Source organism: Lissotriton helveticus, chromosome 12 (assembly GCF_964261635.1).
Source record: "Lissotriton helveticus chromosome 12, aLisHel1.1, whole genome shotgun sequence".
Classification (NCBI taxonomy): Eukaryota; Metazoa; Chordata; class Amphibia; order Caudata; family Salamandridae; genus Lissotriton; species Lissotriton helveticus.
The window spans coordinates 140431083-140455283 of NC_136073.1; the positions used below are offsets into that span (position 1 = coordinate 140431083).

At 42.7% G+C, this 24201-nt stretch overlaps 5 non-coding genes across 5 annotated transcripts; all 5 read right to left on the reverse strand.

Moving 5' to 3' along the window:
- Positions 1–3370: 3370 nt before the first annotated feature.
- On the reverse strand, positions 3371–3444 carry TRNAI-AAU (transfer RNA isoleucine (anticodon AAU)). The gene has a single exon. It is a non-coding gene; the product is annotated as a tRNA-Ile (tRNA).
- Positions 3445–4077: 633 nt separating this feature from the next.
- Positions 4078–4150, reverse strand: TRNAK-CUU (transfer RNA lysine (anticodon CUU)). Its single transcript has one exon. It is a non-coding gene; the product is annotated as a tRNA-Lys (tRNA).
- Positions 4151–19958: 15808 nt separating this feature from the next.
- On the reverse strand, positions 19959–20032 carry TRNAI-AAU (transfer RNA isoleucine (anticodon AAU)). Its single transcript has one exon. It is a non-coding gene; the product is annotated as a tRNA-Ile (tRNA).
- Positions 20033–20794: 762 nt separating this feature from the next.
- TRNAK-CUU (transfer RNA lysine (anticodon CUU)) lies at positions 20795–20867 on the reverse strand. Its single transcript has one exon. It is a non-coding gene; the product is annotated as a tRNA-Lys (tRNA).
- A 1135-nt stretch (positions 20868–22002) lies between these two features.
- TRNAN-GUU (transfer RNA asparagine (anticodon GUU)) lies at positions 22003–22076 on the reverse strand. Its single transcript has one exon. It is a non-coding gene; the product is annotated as a tRNA-Asn (tRNA).
- Between the last annotated feature and the right edge of the window lie 2125 nt (positions 22077–24201).

Below are 24201 nucleotides of genomic sequence, written 5' to 3' on the forward strand. Positions count from 1 at the left end.
TTGATGACATAGTTGGTGGCTATCTTAGTGGTAAAGAAGCCTGCCTCACTGTCTACTATATCAGCTGGCTCAACAGAGCACTGAATATCATGTTTATAAATGATTGCAATGCCGCTCCCTCTGCCGGACAGTCTAGCCACTCTCATAATCCCATAGCCACTGGGAAGTGCCTCCAATATTTCTGCAGCTGAGCCCACGTCCAACCAGGTCTCTGTGAAGACTAGTACATCTACTTGATCCTTTGTCAGATGGTCACAGATCTCAATTCTGTGTTTTCTCAGTGATCTGCAATTGATTAAGTAGATCCTAAGCGAGGGGCCTACCTCCTTATCATCTGCTTGTATATTCACCCTAAACAAGCAGTTGGCCCTGTCATGTGTATATAATCCCCTGTAAATATTTCCTAGTGCCAGTTGGCACACTGTATGTTGTGTGATTACTATTCTAATGTGTTTTGGATAATACAAAGGATATTTTTATAAATAATCTTGTGTGGAGTTTCTTTTGTAGTGTGCCTAGTGGGCTGCTGCTGTGTGTGTGTGTGTTGTGCACACGCTTTACACATTGCCTCTGGGATAAGCCTGACTGCTCGTGCCTAGCAACCAAGGAGGTGAGCAGGGGTTATCTTCAGCGTGTAACTCCCTTGCCCTGACTAGACTGGTGGTTGCTGCCTGGCTTAGGCGCAAGCCCTAGACAACCAGAAATCCCATTTCTAACAGCTTCCAAAACGGAAATACTCACGTGTGGCAATTGGAAACATTATGACCTGTTTGCCGCCTTTCCTGATGAGCCGGGATCACCACCTAAAGAATTGAAGGAAGTAAGAAACCTCAGAATGACCATGGACTCCGAGCTTTTGATGAATGCCCAAGTGGACAAACTAGCAAGATCAAGCTTTGTCACTATAAAAACGCTGCAACAAATTTTCCCTCATTTGGGATTTTCACACAAGGTCCAAGCTATCATCTTACTTGTTCTGTCCAAACCCGATTACGCCAATAGCCTCTACCACGGATCACCTTTAAAAATCATGAAAAGACTGCAAAGGATTCAGAACTCGGCTGCCAGACTACTCTTGCATATCAAACTGCTGCCTTGAAAGCCCTGCATTGGTTACCGGTTGCCAGAAGATCCACGTTCAAGCTGCTTTATATCACCCAGAAAGCAATACATGGAATCTGACCACTCTTCTTCAGGAATAAAATCACCAAACACATTTAATATAAGAACCTCCGCTCTAAAATTGCACCTCGCCTCAAAATCCCAACATACAAGAAAAAAACCACGGGTGGCACATCCTTCTCTGTTCAAACAGCCAAACTATGGAACTCTTTACCCCCAAAATAAGATCCACAGACAGCCACCTTATCTTAGAAAACTACTCAAGAATTGGCTCTTCGTCACATAAGCACCATACGCAAACAGAAATTTACAGCATATCCCTCTTTATATAATCAATTTTTTTTCTATAGATATGTACCTATCTTTCTGTATTGCTTTGTATAAACATGTAGAATAATTATGTTAAAAAAATCTACAAAATTAAAGTACAAAAATACATGAAAACCGGAGTTTATCTGGTGCATCTTTGGTCTACGTGTACTTCTTCCATTATGCATTTGTGTACCTTCCATGTACTTAGATCTGTGTGTTTGTTACTTTCCTCCTGAAAAGCATATTTAATGCCCTACCCTATTTTTCATCCTGTATCTCTATCAATATCTTGAATCTACATATACCTACCTCCTTTATGCATCTATATACTTTCAATGTACTTATGGATCTATATATGTATCACTTTCTTCTAATTCAGCATATCCAATGCACTACCCTATTTCTCACTCTATTCTTCTCTCAATATATCTTCTAACCCAACTTTCTGACTCATCTAAAACTTCTTTCTACTACTCTTTCCAATGCACTACCCTATTTATCACCCTATACATCTATCAATATATCCTCTTCACCCACTCTCTTGTTTATCTCAAACCCCATACCACTACTATGATCCCCAAAATAACCCTTTCTAGACTCTGTTACTCTACCCCTCCTTGCATCATCTGACACCTCTTTTACTACTCGGATCCCAAAACAAATCTTTCTAAACTCTTCCCTCTGACTCATCCCCTCCACAACCCCTCTTTACTCATCCAAAAGCCTCCTCCTACTGCTATGCCCTCCCAAAAAAATATATATCAAAATCCTTCACTCTCCTATCCCCCCGCTATCCTTTTCAATCAAAATAACAGACTAACATGTTCACTTCTCAAATTTCATATTCCTCTATAATAATTCACCACTAATCCTTTATGGGTCCCATATTAGCATGCTACTCGCCAAAAAAAGCGATTCAACACTGCATCAGAGGTAAGCAAGCATTATATCAATGTAAACCTTTTTCCCTCTTCTATCCCTCGCTACCTTTCACTATACAACTGAATAACACATCCACCACTCAAACTACGTTCATATTTCACTTTACTAATTTTCAAAACTAATCCTTCATGGGTTCCAGAGTAGCGTGCTACTCACCAATAAAGCGCTTCAATACCCCATCAGGGTTACAAGCGCTAATTAAATGCAAACCTTTGCCCTTTTCTACCCCTCCCCAACCCTTCTCAATCCAAATAACTGGCTCACCAAAAAAAGCGCTTCAAATCCCATCAGGGGTAGAAAGCGCTATATAAAAACAAAAACCTCTTTCCCTCTTCTATCCTGCTGCTACCCTTCTCTATCCAAATAACTGAATAACATATCCACCTCTCAAATTACTTCATATTTCACTATACTAATTTTCCACACTAATCATTTATGGGTTCCGGAGTAGCGTGCTACTTTTAGCATTTCAACACCCTATTACGGGTTACAAGTGCTATATAAATACAAACCTTTTTTCCTCTTCTACCCTTCCGAATACAAATACCTGACTAATCTAGTCACCACTTTAATTACTTTCATATTTCACTATACTAATTCAACAGTAATCCTTTATGGGTCCCGGAGTAGAGTGCTACTGGCCGAAAAAGCGCTCTGACTCGTTGTCAGGGGTAGTAAGCGGCAAGCGCTATATAAATACAATTACAGAACAATACAATAAATGTTTTCGATTTCATGTTTAGAAACACGAAGTTCTAAGAAATGTTACATAATGGAGTAAATATTCTACTGTGCCAAATCAAACACACATTAAAAAACATTTTTGAGTATTTATTATATTTCCATATGACCTTTGATGCACGATTGACATTCTTCGAGACAAATAAAAACCACGTTCACTTCTGTTCTAACTATTAATTGATTTGCTTGCTTGCTTCCCTACTTCTGTGTCAAATGTGAAACAAATTTTCACTAGAAGTAGAAAATAACATAGTGGCCAGTACGGGGATCGAACCCGCGACCTTGGCGTTATTAGCACCACGCTCTAACCAACTGAGCTAACCGGCCACTGGAAAGATACATCTTCACACCTTTACACGGATCCGATGAAGAGAGGACACATCCATACACTACAATGTGCTATACGTCATTCCCCAACACGTTCAGGAATGGCGAGTGTGTTTCCCGCCTCTAGCCCCTCAGTTGCACCATCTAGAGAGGAGCTCAGTGCCAGGACGCATGCTCTATCAGGGCACATGTTCCCTTCACCTCCTCTCTCCTCGTCCTCTCCACACACACCCGCCACAGACTTCTTTTGGGCATTACAGGCTCAGGCACACACTTCCGTGATCGGCACGGTTACAAATCTCAGGTACAAAGCATCAGCCATTAATTGTACGCACTTTTTTGTCTGTCAAACAACTCATCCATAGAAAGCGTCATTCTATGTAAGGAAACGGAAGACGAAGAGCTGCTATTCACAACCCTATTTGAATCAACAGGCTTTCTGGACAAGCAATCCCTTCCGGTCTAAACGACTAGTCCAATGTACCCGGCTCCATGCGCTTTTATTTCTTCGTGTTTAACATTTCCAGTCGTTATGTTTCAAAGCAGGAAGGTATGCAAATACAATTTAGATGAAAAACAATTGAAAAAATATAAAACTCCCAAAACACAAGGATCTGCAAAAAGAGTGTCCTGCGCCCAACGTGGGGCTCGAACCCACGACCCTGAGATTAAGAGTCTCATGCTCTACCGACTGAGCTAGCCGGGCACTTCTGTTAATTAAAGGCACATACCCATCCACAATACTCTATAAACAATGCTCAGCAGTCGATAGTATTTCTCAATATGGATTATTTATAGGGCACCACGGACAAAGTAGCAGGCACAACAGTTGGGTCTGGTTCTCGGTTGCTAGGACTTTTTACCTCCCACCTCCTTTTCTTCCATCCTTCCCTCCGAGTTTTCATAGTTTCTTCCTTCATCAGTGTTTGATGATTTGGGGGGGGGAGACCTTAAAGGCAGGAATGATGCGCAGAGCTCTCGGTTTCGAGCTTTCAGCAGACAACCTGCAGGGGTGGGAAACACCAAGAGCGTGGCATTGCTGCACCTCTTGTGACTGGTGGAATAGTGTATCACAGCCCACTTGTGATGAGGGCATGACGCGTCTTTTTGCAGCTGTGTGCCGGGCACTCGGCCACCCGCATCTGTGAGAGGGTCTCGGATCTCAAACCTGAGCAAAGAAAGAACGACAAGGATTTCACTTAACAGGTTAAAATGAGAGGGAAGCTTCCAGTGCAGTATTATCTTTTGCAAAATGTGTCCTTTTCTGAATAAAATCATTCGTCCTTTGGTGGGCTTGAACCACCGGCAGCCAAATGCGCTAACCGATTGCGTCACAGAGACTAATGTTGAGTATTTCATAAATAGACCATCAGGAAACATTCATAAACATGTACGTCTTCATAGCTGCTAGAGTAGTGATGCAAACGAGGAATTCGAGTACCCTTTTTATAAAAGAAAGAAAGATTAACGGGGAAGTCACATTTTTCTTCCATTCTCCCTCACTCTCCCCTCCCTGCCGCCTCTGCCTCCTTGCTGTGTTGTTTATTAGCTCCCACTCACGCTCCTCGGCGCACCTTTCCCTCGCTTGGGGGCGTGGCTCCCACTGGTGCAGCAGGTGCAGTGACACTGGGGCCAGAGGCCAGGGGGGTCACAGATACCTCATTATTGATGCATTTCACAGTTCAAATAGTTTTTCAGCTAAATGAAACTGTAACAAAGTCTCACAAGACAAGAAACAACATCTCAGGCAGGAGGAAGCTATAACAAAGGCTCACACGACAGGAAACTTCACCAAGCCTAAGCCAAGAGGAAACTGGATCAAAGTATTAAAAAATGGAAAACTGCAACAAAGATTCAGCTAGATGAAGTGACATCGACATCTCGAACAAGATGAAACTGTAACAAAGACTCACACAACAAAAAACTGCAACAAACCTCAGACAGGAGGAGAGTGTGAAAAAGGCTTGTGGGCAGAGGATTATGCCTCAAAAAGTGTTAGTAAACGATAATAACACAAAAGCTATATCTTTGAAAATGCAGGATTCATGTCAACCTTAAAAGGCATTGGAAATGCAATAGGTCTCGGATTTATTTGAGTTAGAGCAAATGGCATTGTAAATGGCAATGTCTTTTAGCCATGTGTTATGGAGTGTATGCATGTGGTGTGTAGTGGAATTATGTGGGTTGGATTGGAATTGTAGCAATGGTGGCATGCTGCGCTTTAGATGAATATGTTTAAAAGTAAAGTGCACCATACTGCGATTGCTACAATAGTTAATTGTGGATGCGTTAACAATTGATGTGTGCATTGATGGCTGGTGGTGTGTGTGCCTGTAGAAATTGTGCACTGATGGCTGGTGGTGTGTGTGCTTGGTGGAATGAAGAACCGGGTTATTTAATACCCAGCGGCGCCAGGGGCACGCCCAAAGTCTTCGGGTTCCACCTGTCTTAGAATACAGAGACACGGAAACTTCTTGGTGGCGTCAAAGATCAAATGTATTGGCTGCAGCCAGTAACAGAAGTCCTAGAAATCATCACGGTATAAGTTCTCAGGACACTGCTCAATTTTACACAGCAAGTCGTCCCTTTTTATGCCAAAAATCACATTCCAGACAAATACCTAACATTTACAAACTGTCCAATCACATGTATCCACACCAGAGGTATCGCATGACGGAAAAAACCACTTTCAGTTGCCCAGCCCATGATCAATCATCGGTCAAACCCAACATTCTTCTTTAGACAGGTCGAACGAACCCATAATAAACAAGCATTTACAATGCAAAGGTTTCGCCTTTGGAAAAGTTTGAGCTATTGGCATTGTAAATGACAAAATTTGTATTTATGTGTTGGTTTTGAAAACAGATAAATAAATGGCATTGTCTTTTACATTGCTAATAGCTCTAACTTTTCCAAAGGCGAAACCGTTGCATTGTAAATGCTTGTTCTAGTTTGCTGCCATATTCCTAATTCTAAAGCACGTTTCAGGCATCGTACGGATACATCACACTTGTCCCCTACTTAATGCTTAGAGGCAGTAGTTCATTTTCAGGCTAGTCATTGAGCCATGTTTGACCTAACTTCTCTATCAAATGTTAAATTGCTAATAGCAAGTAGACCCGCACAAGGAAGATTATATATACATTGTACTTTTTGCTCAGTAATGCAATAATGTTAACATAAATAAAACTTGAGCGCTTTCCAAGAAGAAGTGAAGTCCAGATCTTGACAAGTATGTAGTAAAGCTTTTTATTCAAAGATAAGCATGGTGTTCAAGATATTGCTAGCAGCCAACGCGTTTCGTCACCACTGTGACTTCTTCAGGGCTAGAAGCAATTATACATAAAACACAAAGTTACAAAATAGAAAATGTTTTTACATACAACATAAAAAGACACACAAACCTTATATACATCATAAAAAGGTTTCCTTTGAGCATAAAAAATGTTAATTTGCATTAAGCCTAATACAAATAAACATTGGTTATTCTATATCTGGAGTCATCGCTATGTCAGGGGACCCCTATACATGGTTATATTAGATATAATTCAGTTTTGTTACATTTCACTTCACACATTTGGAAAGCATTAAACGATGTCACCAGTACATTATTTGTGAACATTAGCTTTTCATAGTAATCGAGTATGTAGCTAAGACAGGGAGGAAATTAGCTTCAAAAACTCAACTCAAAATGCTTATAGGGAAAGTGCTAACAGTTGTAACTCCTTTTTAGCCAGAGATGTCCTACGGCACCCAATAGGGATTCAATATTACGCAGTGGGGGAATAAAAACACAGAGCTCCTTCATGTCTCATAATTGACTCATACATCTCATGTCCCATTCCTGAACTATTTTCTTCTTAGAATAAAGCATTTTCGCATACCTCTACGGTTGATTGAGCTGTAAAACATACACCTTGCGTCTTTTTGCACCAAAATTTATCAATCTGAGCACCTATAAGGTAGCAAATATATGCATTAGTTTCCCATGACTGTATACAGGTGATATACTCAGAGTTTATAGACTCGTGTCCGAGCCTCGTTAAGTGTAAAGTCGCAACAGCTGAGCATAGTTGCATCTTGCCGCGTAGGCGGTGTAAGCTCATACGTCACAGAGCTCACAGGAGCCTGGGAGTTGTAGTAGTCGGACTACACATTAGTGACACGCCCCCAGTGTCTTATTGATTGGGGATCTCGTCTACTTATTAGTTCCTATCATTGTACTCATCTAAAATTTTAAATCTGGCCTCATTATAAGGCCTCATATGGAGCGCGGCAATCCCTATTTGTTGTATTTATTTGTTATTCACTCTTCACGATGTTTGTATTCCCGGCATACAATGCCGAAGGGTAATGTAGTTTCTTTTTACTTAGGTACTTTGCCGTGTCCCTGAACTCGCAGTAAGCGGTAGCGCCATTGCGTAGTGGATATTAATGCGTACTTTCCGTACTAAATGTGCTTTGATTTGACTCACAATTCCCAAATGAAACCGCGCCCTTACTCGAAATACATCTTAAGGTCTAGCCTCACTATAACGCTCCAAACGGAGTGTGTCCATCCACAATTATTTTCTGTATTTAAAATGCAGTCGCAACAATGTTTTTAATTCCCAGCATACAATGCCGAAGGGAAGTGTAGTTTTTTAGCTTTTAGTGCTTCACCGTGTCCCCCAACTCGCAGTATACACTAGCGCCTGCAGAGTCAGCATGGGAGTGTAATTTCCATGTTCATATATTTTTTTCTTTTCTCTCTTCTGGCTCGCAAACCACACACTTCATTATAAAATATGTGGGAAAGCAGTCCTGACCCAAGGAACAGTCCCGAGTTTACATGGATAAATATTTCTTTTTCTCCTGAATCTTCATAATGCAGATTTATTTATAGGCAGTTCGTTGTTATTAGGTTCATTGCTGCCATTAATATCACCACTTTTAGTGAATATCCAATTTATGGGTATATTAACTAGGATTGTGGATTAGCAACCCCACCATAATTTAGCATTGTTTTAGGAGGTTTTACAGAAAATGATGGAATTCATTTGTGAAATTAAGTCCCTCGGATACCGCCCTCAGACGGCATATCCATTTTGCTTCCATCTGTCGTAATCTCACTGTTCTATCTCCTCCTCTATTTCCAGCCTGAATATGATCTATTGCATGGAATTGGATGGTGGTCTGCGTTGGATGGGTCTCCGCTATATGTTGTGCAACTGGGGAGCGTTCATCTCTTTTTTTAATATCCCTGACATGTTCTTGGATTCTTATTTTAAGTTGTCTGCTGCTACTTCCCACATATATCTTCCCGCAAAAGCATTTTAGCACATATATGCAGAAGGTGGTATTGCAGTTCATAAAGGAAAATATGCGGTAATTTTTTGACCGATTATATTGGAACTCTGTACATCTGTTCATGCCAAATTGGCAGATGTTACAGCTTCCACATGTGTGGAAGCCTTTCCCACCACTCGGCAGCCATGCGTTTGGCTTGGATTTCCTTTCTTCTATGTAGCTAGGACATAACATGTTTCTGATGGTTTTGCCTTTGCGATAGACAACTTTTGGTCGTGCAGAGATGGTACTACATAGGACTGAACTATCCTGTAATATACCCCAATGTCGTCTCAAAATGTTATAGATATGGCCGCTGTACATACCATATTCTGTTATGAATGCAACCTGAGCTGGTTCATCTCGCTTCTTATTTTGCTTAGGAGCCAATGTTTCTGATCGCTTCAGTTTTTTCGCTCTCCTTTCTGCAACTTTTAGACATATTTCTGAATACCCTCTTGTTTTGAACTTGCTTTGGATGGTTTCTAGAGATTTCTTGAATGTATCCTCTTGACTGCAATTTCGTCGCGCACGCACCATTTCCCCAAATGGAATGGCAGAGATGGTGGCGCTAGAGTGGCAGCTATCAGCGTGCAATACACTGTTGCACGCTGTTTGCTTTTTGTGCATGTCACTATGAATTCTGTTTCCAACCACATATAATTTCAGGTCTAAGTACACAATTTCAGACCTAGAACTACTGGTAGTCAGTTTCACATTAAACGTATTATCGTTTAGATAATTGAAATACTCTGTGAATGTTGTTTCGCTACCCTTCCATATCAACAGAATATCGTCGATATATCTGACGTAAAAGAGGATGTTATCAACCCATGGTCCTGCATCTGGTCCCCAGGCATGTTCCCGTTCGTATAACCCCATAAAGAGGTTCGCATACGATGGTGCCATCCGTGAACCCATGGCTGTACCTTGTAGCTGAAGGAACCACTTGTTTTTGTGTAGGAACGCATTCTGTGTCAATACCAGTTTGGCCATTTGTATAAGCATATCAGAATGCTGTAGATGACTTGCATTCCTTTTGTACAGATAGTGAGTTAGTGCCCGAATCCCCTGCTCCATTTCTATACAAGTGTATAAACTCTCAACATCCATAGTTATGAATGTGAGAGTCTCTGGCTCCCATTGAAAGTCCTCCAGTTTACACAACAGTTCTCTGCTATCTTGAATAAAGGAGGGCAAGTTCTTGACAATCGGTTGTAGATAGACGTCGACATATTCAGCCAGATGTTCCGTGGGTCCCCCATTCCCAGATATTATTGGGCGCCCTGGTGGAAATACTCCACCCTTATGCACTTTAGGGAGTATATAGATACATGGATGTCGTGATTTATAAGGCTGTAAGTATCTATACTCAGTTTCGGATATCAACCCCGATTCCTTCCACTCTATCAGATGGGCATTGATGTTCTTTTCAATCTGGTCCGTAGGATTTGATGTCAAACGTCTGTAGCATTCTTGTTGTCCTAACTGTCTATCTATTTCCCCAACATAGTCATCATAGTTCATCAGAACTATGTTCCCCCCTTTATCCGCCTCACGGATCACCAAGTTGGGATCCTCTTTCAGTTGTTTTAGAAGGGATTTCTCATGTTTAGTGAGATTGTATCCATGTTTACATCTGGACTGGAGGCCATGAGTTTCTTCCAATTTGTACAGATCTTGACTAACTTTAGCTGTAAAGTCATCTATTGCAGATGAACTATTTGTGAATGGTACAAATTTGGAAGCGGGTCTAAGTCCACTATCCAAGGTAGTATTCTCCACTATATCTAGGTCACGTGCAAAGTCCACTAAGCTCTCTATTTCTGTGTCATTATCTAAGGTGGCAATAGTATGTGACAGTTGAATATCAGCAATGGTAAATTCAGAATTTGAAACAAACCCGCCAGATGAATTACAACCACCAGGACGTTCTGCAAAGTGAGTTTTTAATTTTAACTTGCGTGCAAATTTGTATAGGTCAATATGTACATTTTCCATAGCAGGTATTTCAGTAATACAATAATTAAGACCTTTACATAGTATGACATTTTCTTCTTGAGTCAATATTCTGGTAGACAGGTTAATCACATTCAGTTCATTACCATTATTCATGTCAACAGTACTGCCCACATCGTGGTTCACATTCTCAATAGTCATTGATTCTGGGTATTGGAATTCCTTGCTTTTACACCTGCCCTTGTGTTTTTTGCCACCCCGCCTGACTCGTTTCCTTGAGTTTTCTTTTTGTTCCCCAGCCTGAACCTTTGTACTTCTTGTAAAAAAAACGATTGTTTCTCACTTGCTCCTAGACTTGTACTCGGTTCCTCACTCCCTATGCTTTCTATTGAGGAGATTGAGGTGGAGCTGGATGAGATACTGGGTTCTTTGCTAGGTTTATTCAGAGGCTGTACTGGTTTTGCTGTTAAATCATCGTACTTTCTGGCAAAAGTAAATATTCGGCCTCTATCATAGTCCCTTTGGTCTCGATCTATTTTTTGGAGTTTTTTATCTTTAAGGTACATTTAAGGTACATTTGATATTTATTTAGTTCTATCTTGAGGATTGCCTGGTTTTTTTCGATTACCTCAGTCAATTTGGTATCAAGGATTTCTTTTTCCAAGGCCACTATATCATCTCTGATTTTTTTAACCTTCCGATCCGCATTTCTTATCAGGATGTCCATCATTTTGTACGATGCATCATACAGGCCCGCCTCCCACTCTGTCAAGTGGTCGGATTCCAAATCTTCATAGTTTGGAAAAATAAGGATTCGTAGTCCTCTCGGTATTCTACGATTCTCAAGATATTTTTTGAGCGTTGCTCCATCCCACCACTTGGCAAGTTCGGATTTTTTTAGTCTCTCTAGTCTTAGAAATTTATTCTTTAGTCCTTCAGTTTGAGGAGTTTTTGATGCTGTCGGATTGGTCCCATTTTTAGATTTCTCAAACAAACCCCCTAGGAGTTCCTCCCTGTTATCAAGATGTATTTCGAGTAAGGGCGCGGTTTCATTTGGGAATTGTGAGTCAAATCAAAGCACATTTAGTACGGAAAGTACGCATTAATATCCACTACGCAATGGCGCTACCGCTTACTGCGAGTTCAGGGACACGGCAAAGTACCTAAGTAAAAAGAAACTACATTACCCTTCGGCATTGTATGCCGGGAATACAAACATCGTGAAGAGTGAATAACAAATAAATACAACAAATAGGGATTGCCGCGCTCCATATGAGGCCTTATAATGAGGCCAGATTTAAAATTTTAGATGAGTACAATGATAGGAACTAATAAGTAGACGAGATCCCCAATCAATAAGACACTGGGGGCGTGTCACTAATGTGTAGTCCGACTACTACAACTCCCAGGCTCCTGTGAGCTCTGTGACGTATGAGCTTACACCGCCTACGCGGCAAGATGCAACTATGCTCAGCTGTTGCGACTTTACACTTAACGAGGCTCGGACACGAGTCTATAAACTCTGAGTATATCACCTGTATACAGTCATGGGAAACTAATGCATATATTTGCTACCTTATAGGTGCTCAGATTGATAAATTTTGGTGCAAAAAGACGCAAGGTGTATGTTTTACAGCTCAATCAACCGTAGAGGTATGCGAAAATGCTTTATTCTAAGAAGAAAATAGTTCAGGAATGGGACATGAGATGTATGAGTCAATTATGAGACATGAAGGAGCTCTGTGTTTTTATTCCCCCACTGCGTAATATTGAATCCCTATTGGGTGCCGTAGGACATCTCTGGCTAAAAAGGAGTTACAACTGTTAGCACTTTCCCTATAAGCATTTTGAGTTGAGTTTTTGAAGCTAATTTCCTCCCTGTCTTAGCTACATACTCGATTACTATGAAAAGCTAATGTTCACAAATAATGTACTGGTGACATCGTTTAATGCTTTCCAAATGTGTGAAGTGAAATGTAACAAAACTGAATTATATCTAATATAACCATGTATAGGGGTCCCCTGACATAGCGATGACTCCAGATATAGAATAACCAATGTTTATTTGTATTAGGCTTAATGCAAATTAACATTTTTTATGCTCAAAGGAAACCTTTTTATGATGTATATAAGGTTTGTGTGTCTTTTTATGTTGTATGTAAAAACATTTTCTATTTTGTAACTTTGTGTTTTATGTATAATTGCTTCTAGCCCTGAAGAAGTCACAGTGGTGACGAAACGCGTTGGCTGCTAGCAATATCTTGAACACCATGCTTATCTTTGAATAAAAAGCTTTACTACATACTTGTCAAGATCTGGACTTCACTTCTTCTTGGAAAGCGCTCAAGTTTTATTTATGTTAACATTATTGCATTACTGAGCAAAAAGTACAATGTATATATAATCTTCCTTGTGCGGGTCTACTTGCTATTATCATTGGATGTGATGTTTTTCATCATACTTTAGGGGGTATTTACGGGTCACGCCCTCGACCTATACGCACAGGCTACAGAATACTAGATACTAGACCAAAAATAGTGGAATAGTGTGCAGGCAGTCAATAGCTCTGACCCAATTGTGTTGTGTTTTTTAAATGTTAAATTGCTGAAGCAATTTGATAATGCCTAACAGCTCCAAGAGATATTAGCCTTCATCCATTGGAAACAGAGGCATATAGATCATCTAAAGCAACTACATATTCGTGTTGAGGCATTTCTGGAGAACATATGTTGGGAAGTGCAAGCCATCTCCTAATTGCCATTGATGAGACATCAAATTTAGGGCCCAATTACGATTTTGGTGGTGTAGGAGTGGGCTGCCACGCCAGCATCCCGCTCCCACACTGCCGAAGGCGTCCACACACCACCTGCCAGATTATGAGTTTCCTTGTGGTCTGGTCAACAGTGCTTTGGTGGTCCTGCTGCGGTACAGTTCTAAGGCTCATGTGTGAGCCTTGGAACTTCAGCACCGAGGGAGCGCCAAAGACTGTTCCTTCACGGCATGCGCTGTGCAATCCATGCCATGCAGAAACTGGGGGGCACCCTTACTTTCCTGACAGTGCCACACTTTTCATGGCCGGCTCACCGCCATGAAAAGTGTGGAGGTTTGGAAAGTCGTAACATTCTTGGAGGTTCACAACAGCACCACCATCATATTGCTGCCCCACACCTCTGTGCCACCGGATTATAGGTGCAGTGGTCCTGTGGCAATGGGACCGCTGCACTTATAATGTGGCAGTACCGGCCACCCTACTGCAAGTTCCGCAGGACTGACGGGCTCGTATTCGCCCCTTAGTGTTCTGTCCATAATCTAAACATTTTGAGTTACATTTGCTTTTAGGGGTGTATATTTGATTGTTTTTCAACTATTTGAGGGAGTTTTTAAAATGTTTGTAAGAGAATTGTGTTTTACCAAGAAAGCCACACATCAGCTTCATATTATATTTCATATGTTTTTGGACAGCAACCTTTGGTGACCCACTTGCTTCACTGGACACAAACAATACCACTTTTAGCATTTTTTTTTCCGACTGCATTGGTCCCAACTACAGGTTGGTTCATTGAGCTGTTCCTTTTGTGGGATACCCTCTTGTCATCTAGACACACCTATTTGGGCTTCCTCCTGTTTCCTGGAATTTTTTTCACGGCCGTAGTAATGGACTATTAGATATAACTATTAAATAGGTCCAGCAGGCATAAAACCATTTTATTACACAAACGAAGCATTGTTTGCTTTAGTAGCAAAAGAACAAAAGGCTAAAGAATTCTTGAAATATTCAGGTACAGGTCAAATTCTACAACTCGATACTGAAATGTAGCCTCTGGACAGTTGATCTTAAAATAGAAAACAGGAGGTGGTACTTTAAGGGATGTGAAAGACTCTCTTGGATGTTAATTTTCTGGGTTGATTTGGTTAAAATAGAGATCGTTTCTGTTTTTTTATTGCTGTCTGTCTACACTGGGTCGTATACTTGCATACTTGTTTAAGAAAATAAAACATTGATCACTGTTTTAATGGGAAGTAAATTAGACATACCATGCATTTAAATTACTATTATGATGCTTGCTGGTATTATCTGATCTTATTTTGTATTACTCAGTCGCCTTTCGCAATATGATTTCCCAAATAATACATTTTCAAACCTTACTGTCAATACATTGGTTTTATTCTGCTGTAAGAAATTAAGAAAAGTGTTCTGGTAAAAGTTCATAAACTCTCGATATTACAATGTAAATGGAAGCCAAACAAGAAATAATTTGTGCAAGGGTGTTTATATGCAAGTATCTCAATATCCACTAAGATTCCTGTGACACAGATTGAATCTGATATCAAAAATATACCAGTTCTCCTAGAGACATGTGGAACATAAACTGCCACTGCGATCCCTTTACATTCAACTCCATAAGAAGTGAATTCCTTCCCCACATTACATCGTATTCTACAAAATAGTTAAAAACTGGATTGAGATGTGCCAGTCTGATCATTGACATGGACCTATTTCCCATAATTATGATGCAATCTTGGTTCTGGTTCCCGTTCCAACCTGTTATAGAGTTACTTATTCTGAAAATTCTTCTCTTTCCTTCTTCAATGAAAACGCACCCGCACTCACCGACTGTCTTCTGGCGGGGCTCTCCTCCTCACACGGGAGCCTTGCTCCCTGCAGCACTCCTCCGGCGGTCGCTTTGGGGCCGCGGGCGGGGTTCCTCTCCTCCTGGGCTCTCCTAGATGCAGCAGGGCTCCCTCGCATCACGGGAGCCCTGCAAACCGGCCGCCATGCTTCTTCTTTCTTCCCCCCGGGCTGCGGGGGCGGGCACTTCCGGCCGGCCGCGCTGGGATTGGCCGGCCGGCCAACCACTTCCGGGTCGCTGCGGGCAGCGCAGCGGCCCTTCTCCTTAGGTAGGCAGGCGGGGGCTGATTTTTACGGGCAAATGCCGGGTGGGCACCGGCTCTAGATAACAATCAATCGGGAGTGGACACGGACGGCGGGAGGGGGCGGGAGTGGACACGGACGGCGGGAGGGGGCGGGAGAGGACACGGACGGCGGGAGGGGGCGGGAGCGGACACGGACGGCGGGAAACGTGCACAGGACAGCGAGGGGGGGGCAGAAATGGACATCGCATCAGTGAAAGGGGAGGGAACGGGAAAAAACGTAACTCCGCCCTGGGAAAAAATCTCGGGAACGCCCCCGAATCTGGTCCGGCCTTGACGGACAGATCTCTGTTCCAATGGCTAGCCTCCATTTATGGAGCTAGCCAATGGGACAGGGGGGCGTATTCCATTCTCCTTACTGGAAATCAAGAGATTTCTCTGGAGGCGGAGCTAAGAGCTCCGCCCTCCAGCGAAACCTAAAAAGGCCACAAACCAATCATAAATAGACCATAAAGAAAGGAGCAGAAACAGGTGTGAGTAGGATAAGGCATATTTGTGAGCAATAAAACTTTACGATCTCCTGTGCTCTGATCCTTAATTTTGATCAGCTAAAGGGCAGGAACTGGTTTAACAAGGTCAGCTTCAGGCAACAGGGTCAGTTCACTCAGGTCAAACAGGAGTCAGCACGAACTGGAGCTAAGGTGTACATGTCCTTAAAAATACTAGTTCAGCCACAGTCATCGGCCTATGTGAGGGCAACCACAAAATGGCTGCCATACACAAAATGGAATCCAAGGGTTCAGAACGAAATCCCTAAATACGTAGTAAATCCATTGGTCTAACGTGATGAAAACACTCATACTTGCCGCACTAACTAGTTAAGGTTCGCTAATATCAAATTCGTAAAGAAACCATGACCTTTATGAAACGGGTTCAGGATTCACGGAACCTCAAACCCTCCTTTTGCCCTTACATAGGCAATAACCTACACTCACGTCAATCTGAGTCCAGGTCTATATTCATCAGATCGTCAAGATGTTGCTGGAGCATAATCCTATTACTTAGTACCTCCCTTGGGACAGGTCTCCTTGCACACGTAGTAGCACAGAGGCCACATATAGCAGGAGTGCACTGCACACAAAGACAGAACAGGAAAAGAATCGCTAAAGCCATCCCAATGATCATCAGAATCTTCCATCCCCAGGTCGATAACAGTTCCCAGAACCTTCCAATCAACGACCAATCTCCTTTATCCACATTTATAGACTCAGAGATCTTATGTAACTTAGAAATGGCCTGGTATACTGTAGGAGCATTGTCTGGTATGAAAACGCAGCAACTCGATTGGATCACTTTACATACCCCACCTCGGTCCGCAAGTATGACGTCCAAAACCATTCAATTCTGTAATGTCATAAGGCGATCCACTTGGAGCTCAGCGGTCAGATTACTAAGGGCACCAGCAGTTTAATTTATGGTGGATTCAACCACTCTTGTCAATTGCCGTAGGTTTCTACTGTTTGCCATAGGTCCCCAAAATGGTAGGAAACCCTTGAAAAAGTCTCCCACTTCTTGTCCCGTAGTATCTTCCTCACTGAAGACACACCTAACAACTCTCATTCTGTGGTAATCTACAGCAGCAGTATACGTAGGAGGCAACAAATATGCAACATAACATGTTCACGAAAAATCAGGGGGCAACCATGTATATGCTCTATCATGGCAGACAAAATACGTGCCCTTAGCTGCTAAAAATGGTGGGGAAGTTTGGGACGCAAAGACATACGTCTGAGTACAAACACTCTTCCCTAAATTAGCTTTCGGATTCTTGCCTTTCCCTTGCAGACAAAAATGACCATGATGGGGTACAATCCAAATCGGAGGTGACCTTTTCTGTCTCTGCTTCTCACCCAGACTAATACTATATCCGGTTGCATTCCAACCAACATATGCTAGTAACTCATCCTTGGGAATACTCTTATACGTTTCGATATCTCTACTCATATCTGTTATTCCCCTTACTAAGGCTTTATTACTTGAGTTGTCTCTCATGGAACGCAGGGGATAGACTTCGATGGCATAAATAAACATCGTCTGATATGCCCATACGGACCCATTGTAACTGAATGGCAGAACCAGATAAGGAATACCTCTATCCATAGTATGTGGCATAAGACCACACACCCAACAATTAGTGGTGTTCACTACTAACTGGTGTTGATGGAGGAGTTGCACAAAGGAATTATTCACAAATTCCGACCTTCTAATTTGCTCGTGTTCAGGTAAAATATGAAAAGAATGTAAAGAAACAGTAGTAGGTAAAGTCGTAGGTTGGAAAATGGGTGCAGAAGTCAGTTGAAGAGAAAATACAAACCAACCCACCAAAGCTGATGTCATGCTAAAAAACATCAAAAGACATGTGATCATAAAACATTTGCTATGCATAATTTTACACAAATTCTTCTTAAAATACATTTTCTCAGCGGCTCTCTCAATCTCAAAAAACTCCATCCTCTAACCGATGCTGTTCACGGCGGTTGGTTTTCTTCTGCTAAGGAATGCTTCTGTCAGTCCAGGGAACTCCCTTGGACCAACCAGAACCGTCGACCTTGCGTCTTTGGCTTGCACTCTTTAGTCTTTACACCGTGACCCTACAGCTGAACCCGGATGGTGGTTCACAAAAATATACCAAAAAAGTTTCTTGGCTGAGAGAGTTCAATTCCTGAGAGAGTTCAGTTCCAAAAATTACTTATGGATCTATATATGTATCACTTTCTTCTAATTCAGCATATCCAATGCACTACCCTATTTCTCACTCTATTCTTCTCTCAATATATCTTCTAACCCAACTTTCTGACTCATCTAAAACTTCTTTCTACTACTCTTTCCAATGCACTACCCTATTTATCACCCTATACATCTATCAATATATCCTCTTCACCCACTCTCTTGTTTATCTCAAACCCCATACCACTACTATGATCCCCAAAATAACCCTTTCTAGACTCTGTTACTCTACCCCTCCTTGCATCATCTGACACCTCTTTTACTACTCGGATCCCAAAACAAATCTTTCTAAACTCTCCCCTCTGACTCATCCCCTCCACAACCCCTCTTTACTCATCGAAAAGCCTCCACCTACTGCTATGCCCTCCCAACAAAATATATATCAAAATCCTTCACTCTCCTATCCCTCCGCTATCCTTTTCAATCAAAATAACAGACTAACATGTTCACTTCTCAAATTTCATATTCCTCTATAATAATTCACCACTAATCCTTTATGGGTCCCATATTAGCATGCTACTCGCCAAAAAAAGCGATTCAACACTGCATCAGAGGTAAGCAAGCATTATATCAATGTAAACCTTTTTCCCTCTTCTATCCCTCGCTACCTTTCACTATACAACTGAATAACACATCCACCACTCAAACTACGTTCATATTTCACTTTACTAATTTTCAACACTAATCCTTCATGGGTTCCAGAGCAGCGCGCTACTCACCAATAAAGCGCTTCAATACCCCATCAGGGTTACAAGCGCTAATTAAATGCAAACCTTTGCCCTTTTCTACCCCTCCCCAACCCTTCTCAATCCAAATAACTGGCTCACCAAAAAAAGCGCTTCAAATCCCATCAGGGGTAGAAAGCGCTGTATAAAAACAAAAACCTCTTTCCCTCTTCTATCCTGCTGCTACCCTTCTCTATCCAAATAACTGAATAACATATCCACCTCTCAAATTACTTCATATTTCACTATACTAATTTTCCACACTAATCATTTATGGGTTCTGGAGTAGCGTGCTACTTTTAGCATTTCAACACCCTATTACGGGTTACAAGTGCTATATAAATACAAACCTTTTTTCCTCTTCTACCCTTCTGAATACAAATACCTGACTAATCTAGTCACCACTTTAATTACTTTCTTATTTCACTATACTAATTCAACAGTAATCCTTTATGGGTCCTGGAGTAGAGTGCTACTGGCCGAAAAAGCGCTTTGACTCCTTGTCAGGGGTAGTAAGCGGCAAGCGCTATATAAATACAATTACAGAACAATACAATAAATGTTTTCGATTTCATGTTTAGAAACACGAAGTTCTAAGAAATGTTACATAATGGAGTAAATATTCTACTGTGCCAAAATCAAACACACATTAAAAAACATTTTTTTAATATTTATTATATTTGCATATGACCTTTGATGCACGATTGACATTCTTCGAGACAAATAAAAACCACGTTCACTTCTGTTCTAACTATTAATTGATTTGCTTGCTTGCTTCCCTACTTCTGTTAGAAATGTGCCACCTGTGCAATAAATATTCACTGAAAGTAGAAAATAACATAGTGGCCAGTACGGGGATCGAACCCGCGACCTTGGCGTTATTAGCACCACGCTCTAACCAACTGAGCTAACCGGCCACTGATGAGATAAGCATTCACACGTGTACACGGATCTGATGAAGAGAGGACGCATTCCTATACTACATTGTGCTGTACATTATTCCCCAACACGGTCAGGGATGGCGAGTGTTTTCGTGCCTTTGCACCATCCAGAGAGGAGCTCAGTGTCAGGGCGCATGCTCTATCAGGACTCATGTTAACCCTTCACCTCCTCTCTCCTCGTCCTCTCCACACACACCTGCCACAGACTTTCCCCAGGGGTTCTTTTGGGCATTACAGGCTCGTGCACACACTTCCGTGATCGGCACGGTTACAAATCTCAGGTACAAAGCATCAGCCATTAAATGTACGCACTTTTTTGTCTGTCAAACAACTCATCCATAGAAAGCCTCATCAACCCTTCCCCCCCGAGCATCCGCTGTGACGGACCTTCACCCCCTTTCACTTATGTTTTCTGTGACTCGCCGGGGTTCAAACTGAGCACTTCCACAGCTCGTTTATGACAAAGGGTTTTAACTGTCATTCTATGTAAGGAAACGGAAGACGAAGAGTTGCGTTTCACAACCCTATTTGAATCAACAGGCTTTCTGGACAAGCAATCCCTTCCGGTCTAAACGACCGGTCCAATGTACCCCGCTCCATGCGCTTTTATTTCTTCGTGTTTAACATTTCCAGTCGTTATGTTTCAAAGCATGAAGGTATGCAAATATAAATTAGATGAAAAACAACTGAAATAATATAAAAACCCCAAAACACAAGGATCTGCTTAAAATGTCACTGCGCCCAACGTGGGGCTCGAACCCACGACCCTGAGATTAAGAGTCTCATGCTCTACCGACTGAGCTAGCCGGGCACTTCACGCTCATTAGGGCACCTACTTTACAATGTTCAACAACCGACAGGATTTCTGAATGTGGATTATTTATGGGGCACGACAGTTGGGTCTGGTCTGGTTCTCGGTTGCTAGGACTTTCCACCTCACACCTCCTTTTCTTTCATCCTTCCCTCCGAGTTCTCTTAGTTTCTCCCTTCATCAGTCTCCTTCCTTCTCTGTGCCCCAGCATTTTGTTCATTGTTTGATGGAGGGATGGGGGGAGGGGTCCTCGTTTCTGAGTTTAATTCCAGTACTCTGGACTAACTCTGTGCTTGTTTTGGCCGAGTAATGGGATGGGGTCAGTTGTGACATATAGGCAATGTAACAGGTGTGGGCCTCGTTCGCTGCATTATAATAACTAGGAGCAGTGGAATTATGCAATTCTGGAGCCACGTCGTTTTCCGCATAACTATGGATTTGCTCTACTGGACACAACATCTATCCTCTGCTGTCTAGTTTGCGCGTTTTAACAAAAAAGATCGAACTCAAACATATCAAAAGTTACTAAAAGCCCATCAGGATGTGCGCCGCTCGCAGTGGACCCTTCGGGAAGGTGGACTGGTCATTCTGAAGCTTCGTAAATAAATACAGGAATGAGGCACAGAGCTCTCAGTCTCGAGCTTTCAGCAGACAACCTGCAGGGGTGGGAGACAGCAGGTGTGAGGCATTGCTGCCCCTCTTGTGACTTGTGGAATAGTGTATCACAGCCCACTTGTGATGTGGGAAAAAGCTTTTACTCTGTTCAATCTATGCAAAGGCCTTCTCGGCGCCAATCTGATCAACATTTAGGTTCAAATCACAATACTAAAGTCGTTTCCTGTGATGTCACTGGGGTGAACGCTTGGGTACTATGATGACCAAAGCCGGCCCCAAATAGAAAGTTGACGTCGCAGACACTGGGGTGGAGGTGCCCCTAACGCAGTAATATTGCAGGAGGCGTCTTTTTGCAGCTGTGTGCGGGCACGCGGCCACCCGCATCTGTGAGAGGGCCTCGGATCTCAAACCAGAGCAAAGAAAGAACGACAAGGATTTCACTTAACAGGTTAAAATGAGAGGGAAGCTTCCAGTACGGTCATTTCTTATGCAAAATTTGTCTTTTTCTGAATAAAAACTTCGTCCCTGGGTGGGCTTGAACCACCAACCTTTCGGTTAACAGCCGAACGCGCTAACCGATTGCGCCACAGAGACTGATTCCTACAAGCACATGTATATCCACCATGAGGAATTCTTGATAAACATGTCAGTTTTCATAGCTGCTAGAGTAGTGATTGTAGCATCCTGCTACAATAATCACAGACACATATTGGTCATTTCTATGGAGCTTTATTACTGTGCTCCCTGCCTGTCTCCTGTCCCTACTCTAACTAACTTCCCTCGCCCCTGCTCCTCCCCTTCCTGCCCTCCCCCTGTCTCCACCCACAACCACTAGTCTGCTAACTTCACAACATCTCCCCCCTTTGTAACAAAACAAATGAAACTCTGACTTCTTAGTCCATTTCTGCAATAAGTCTCCTGGGTGGACGGGTATTCCTATGAGGTCGCGGCGATTTGACACTCGGACCAATGCTGTTCGGTGTTTCATCGGCAGGACTAATGTTCTCACAATCATCTGTCCGTGGTTCAGCCGAACCAGGAATGGCTATTTCACTGGATGCAGTTTCGGTGGTGTCCTGCGATAGTTTCTTGAAGTGTGAAATGTTTCTGGTGATGCGTCGCTGCTCCGATTCGGCAGTCAACATAGTTCCTTTCCGTTTTGTGATTACTAACGGTTCATCCTTGAAAGGGCAGTCAGTCTTCCTCTGCTGCTCTTGTCTGACAAGTACCTGGTCCCCTTCATGTAACGAGAGTGACCTTGCTCTCCTCCGTCGATCTGCGTATGTCTTCATCTTGTCTTTCCGGTGTTTGTCAGTCACCATCAACTCTTGATGTTCTCGAGCCGGTGACACTGACGGTCGTAAGGCCCCTTCCCATGTTGGAATGCGGTTCCGCATGGGACGTCCCAGCATGAGAGTCGCTGGGCATTACCCTGTGGTTGTATGAGGGGTTGTCCGATAGGCTCGGAGGACCTCATTGAGGGCTACTTGTAAGTCCTTTCCCTCTGCCGTTGCATGCTGAAAAGTCTTTTTGAGCGTGGCCATGAATCTTTCGATTGTTCCATTGGCCTGTGGCCAGAGGGGCGTGATCTTACGGTGGTGGAAATCTAGGTGTTTTGCAAACGCTGCAAAGTCTTGTCCATTGAATGGGGGCCCATTGTCTGTCTTCACTTTAGAGGGAACTCCCCAAGCCGCAAAGACTTCATCAAGCACCTTGAGAGTGCTCGCAGCATTGGTTGACGGTACAAAGTGTGCAAATGGATATCTGGAGTGTTCATCAATGATGGCCAACACGTATTTGCCCGATGACCGGGGTCCATAGAAATCAATGGCAATCTCTTGCCACACTCCCGGTGGAAGGGGGGTCATGTTCAATGGTGCTGGAGGGTCATTTTTGCTTGTGAGCTGACAGAGGTGACAATCCTTCAATGTGGCTTCCACCATTTGGTCAAGGTATGGAAACCATACTCGCTCTCTCAGTGCACGCTTGGTTGATACAATACCCCGATGACCTTCATGAGCAAGTGCAACTACTCCTTGTCTCAGCTTGGTAGGGATCACGATTCGCTGGTCTCTCAGCAGTATGCCATCAGTGGTGGCAGACAGTTCACCACTTACATGTTGGAAAGCTTGCATTTCCTGTTTGAGGAGTGGATCAGTCTCTGTATCCGTAGGATCGTGTCTCCACCTGTTGTGTCGAAGGCGGCGCAAGACCTTCTGCATGACAACGTCTTGGGACGTACATTCACGGATGGTGTCCATTGGAATGGCAGGAGGGAGAGCTTGATCTGTCACAAAGTGTATATATTCTTCCGCAATAGAGGGATTAGAGGCTGACGATGCTAGTGGATGTCTGGACATGTAGTCAGCCGGTTTTTCTGACTTCCCCGGCTTGTGGACTATTGTAAATGTGTATTCCTGTAACCTTAAGCCCCACCTCTCGATTCTTGGGGGCATCTTGGACCGGGGATTTCCGTAGATGGTGACAAGGGCTTGGTGGTCTGTAATTAGAGTGAAGTGCTTACCATATATGAAAACATGAAAATGTTCACATGCCCACACTACGGCAAGACTTTCTTTCTCGGGCTGCGAGTATGCCCTCTCTGGGTCAGTTAGACTGCGACTCGCATAAGCAATGATTCGACGTTGATCTGAATCATTGTCATACTGGGCCAGGATGGCTCCAAGCCCAACGGGGCTGGCGTCCACAGTTATTTCCG